Source organism: Phaseolus vulgaris, chromosome 5, assembly GCF_000499845.2.
Source record: "Phaseolus vulgaris cultivar G19833 chromosome 5, P. vulgaris v2.0, whole genome shotgun sequence".
Taxonomy (NCBI): domain Eukaryota; kingdom Viridiplantae; phylum Streptophyta; class Magnoliopsida; order Fabales; family Fabaceae; genus Phaseolus; species Phaseolus vulgaris.
In genome coordinates, this window is record NC_023755.2 from 9098082 (window position 1) to 9101965 (window position 3884).

At 33.2% G+C, this 3884-nt stretch overlaps 1 long non-coding RNA gene across 1 annotated transcript; it reads left to right on the top strand.

Moving 5' to 3' along the window:
* The first annotated feature begins 1696 nt into the window (after positions 1-1696).
* On the top strand, positions 1697-3508 carry LOC137836239 (uncharacterized). Its single transcript, XR_011085219.1, has 2 exons — positions 1697-3007; positions 3290-3508. It is a non-coding gene; the product is annotated as an uncharacterized lncRNA (long non-coding RNA).
* The last annotated feature ends 376 nt before the right edge of the window (positions 3509-3884 follow it).

Genomic DNA, 3884 nt, shown 5'->3' on the forward strand with positions numbered 1-3884 from the left:
AAATGAGACAACAAATTCATTAGCATTAAATATATGAACGTAGATGGAAATAAGTTTTTATTTCAATGATTGGGATGAAATAGTCAAACTCAGACCCATTCCGTCGTTTTACCATCCTGTTCTAAAGATAAATATCACCACCAATGTTTGGCAATGAAACTTAACTTGGATAAGGGGATTTTTGCTTGGGAAGAGTCTCAGGTATGCTAGTTGTTTGAGGTGGTATCCTGTAAGAGCCTCGCCTAAGAGATTGAGGACAAATGGGTTTGGAAGGGTTGTGAATCTGCAGAGTTTTCTGTCAAGTCGACTTACGATTTATTAAGGGGAGAGAAAACAGAGGATTAAGACTCTTTCTTCAGCTCATGTCACTTCTTGGAGGATGATTGAAAACAACATTGCTACCAAGGTCAACCTGGAAAGACGAGGGATTCAGGTTGAGAGCAACCTTTGTTGTTTGTGTAGGGTGTCAGAGGACACTACAAAAAAACGTGTATATAGTGGCGGTTATAATATGACGGTTATTAAAAACCGCCACAATTAGCTGTATAATACGACAGCTTCGTAAGCGCCATAATGTTCCTTCGAAATATGGCATTTAGAACCGCCATAACTTGCTTTCAAAATAAAATTTCTCCCGCTTTTCGTTCCCTCCATAACCTTCATCTTTCCCCAAGTTTTTTTTCGTTTTCCCCTCTTTCACTCTTCGAAAATATACCTTTGACTCTTGGAAATGTACTTCTTTCACTCAACCTCTAAACCCTAACTCTCACCCTCATCCTCTTTCAATCTTCACGTTCCTCCTTTCCTTCTCAGCCCCATTTCATAAACCCTCCCTCTCACCCTCACCGTAATCGTTTCCTTTTTAGCCCCATTTCGTAAACCCTCGCCCTCACTCTCAATGCAATCATTCCCTTCTCAGTTGTATTTCGTAAACCCTCACCCACCGCCCTATTTCGTTCTCTCACCGCAATCGTTCCCCTCACTCTCGATTTAGGGTTTTCAGTCGCATTCGTTCTCCCTGCAGTCGTTCTCACCGAAAAATCGTTCTCGTTTGTGCAATTTTTGGTCGCCATTACCACCGTTTGTCGCAAGAGGTATGTCTTCTAATTTTGTGGTTTGCAAATGGGAAACGATGCTTTAATTTCCAGTACTCTTTGGTACCCAAGCCTTTAAATTTTTTTAGATTCGTGGGACATTGGTCAGGGGTGCACGATACCAAATACTTGAAGGAGGCACTGATCTTTCTGTTTTTGTATTTTTGTTATGTAAAATTGAGCAGAATCATTCATAAAATTTAGTTAATTGTTTATTTGGGGGTTGACTTGCTTTTGAAAACGTGGTTGATTTTGATGAACAGAGGTCTGACATTCGAAAGACGATGATGAACTTGTTCCTAGGACAAGCCATGGAAGGGAGAGTGGAGAAGAAGATGAGGGAGACGGGAGAGTGGGTTGCCGCTAATGCCGAGGCCAAAATCACTTCTTCCAGTACCTTCTCCTTTCACCAACTCCAATCTCATTTCTAATTTAATGCTAATAATCTTAACGCCATTCTTCTCTTCTTCTGTTGTAGGAAAAGGAAGATTTCTGTTTTTGGTTCAATGGATGCTTCCAATTTGGATAACATTGTTCCTAATAGCTTCTGGAGGCATCAAAATACCATTCACCAACGCCTTTCTTGACGATCTCCTCATGTGATATATCATTTGGGTAATTGAAGTTTAATATTTAATATTTCAAATCCTTTGGCTTTTTGGTTAATGTTTAAATAATAAATATGTCTTGTTTCAAGAATTTAATGATAAAAATAAGCTAAACTCTTGGAATCAATTGATCATTCATTTGATTCAATGATGCATTTTGTTACTTCTTATGCACTATATTTTGGTATGACATGTGAGTTCAAGCAAGAATCACGTGATGGATTCATGGAAGCTTGTTTACATCTTGTAAACCGTGATTTTGATGCATGGACCAAGGACTTTGTCACTCTTGGGTATTAATATTTAATTATGTTCCCTTATAGTTATTAGAGTGACTATTGTTATTGAAATAAGATATCACTTTTATGGCAATTTTGGAATATATTTTTTCTTTCTGGATTTATTTGCTAGTTATATTTTATTATTTCGCAATACCTTATCATGCGATTGAGAAATGAAAACTATTGCTATATCAGTGAGTTTGTTTCCCCTCTTTTGAATTTCACTTTTTGCATCATTCATCTATTCTTATGCCTCACTACTATTCTTTGCTTCTGGGTTACCTTTCGGGGTGTCTCAGCTAGTTGTCTATTTTTTGGGATCATATATGCCAAGTGCTGTCAGGAAATGTCCTTACACTTTCTTGGGCGTTAAAACGGTCTACTCTTGACTACAATAATGAATGGTTATGTAGTTGTGAAGTTGTAGCTGCATCCCCGTACTTTTAAATCGTGTCTAACCGTTCTAATAGCCATGATTTTGTGAGTTTTACTGACTTGTAAATAAGAACTTTCAGCTGCTCTCGTAGCTCTTCAATTCGGTGGAATAAAATTTTCTAGAATTTGAGGAGTTTATGATAGACTGCAGCAGGTTAGTTGTTTGTGCAATTATCTTAAATGTAAATTGTGAATAATTATTTCTAGTTAGCTTATCTAAAGTTCCTTTCTAAGAGTAGAATATTTATAATGGATAATGATATATACAACAACAGTTTTTTAATCTGTCTTTTTAGGGTAGAGGTGCTAATCTATATATCTTACAAGATTATGTGCAACATATATCAATTGTATATATCATCTCATAACCTCTTTCTACTTTCTTTTTAGCTCCATAATTTAAGTATATATATTTTTTTCTTGTGATATCATTGTACACATGTTTTATTACTATAATTGTGAAGGTGGACAATGTTTCAAAAATATGTTTTATTATTATTTTTGTTAGACTGATTTTAGCATTTTTTTTACCTTTGTCTATTCGAAATTGTTTCTTAGAGCATCTTGGAAGTTTTGAATCACATTTCAGGTAATAAATTTATAATTATAATATTTGTTTCACCTTTACTTTTGGGTGGACTATCATTGTTTCCCTTGTATTAACAGTGCTACATTTCTAGCAATCATGGTGCATAACTTTTTCATATTTGATATAGTCCATCCATTTGTATAATTCCTTGCACATCTGCCTATTTAATTCCTTGCACATCTGCCTATATAATTCCCTGCATATTTTTCTTCATTATAGTACTATTTTCATTTATTTTTTAAAAATTAAAAATTAACTTTAAACATATTTTATTTATTTCAGGCACCAGATGTTGGAAGTGATGTTCCATCACCAAACCAAAACATTATAGGATCAAGTGGAGGCAACAAGACGAATTAGAACGTGACTTGTAATATGTTCAAATATGAATATTAATATTTTGACAATTTAATGTTATCATTTTGATTTGCTTGTAGTTTTGATTCCTTTGACATTATCAACTTTGTTCTCTTAATGAATGAATGAGGTCATTTTTTTATAGATATATTTCTATCATTCAATTATTAATATTTATCAAGTTTAATTATATTATGAAATTAATTTGTGTTATGACATAATTATATTATGAAATTAAATTGTGATAAGAAATTTATTTATAATATAAAGTTTAATTATATTATGAAAAAATCAATTATAAGAACATAATTGAATAAATTATTAAAAATATTAAAAAAAATAATTTAATATTCTAATTACAATAATGATAATGGTTATTGTAAATGTCATATTATACCGTATTAAGTGGCGTTTAAAACTGTTGTTATTTACATTGAAATTGGTTTACCCAGTTTTAAAATTACGACATTTATAACTGACGCTAATTAAACGCTTAAAACCGCCTCTTTATACAATGCAT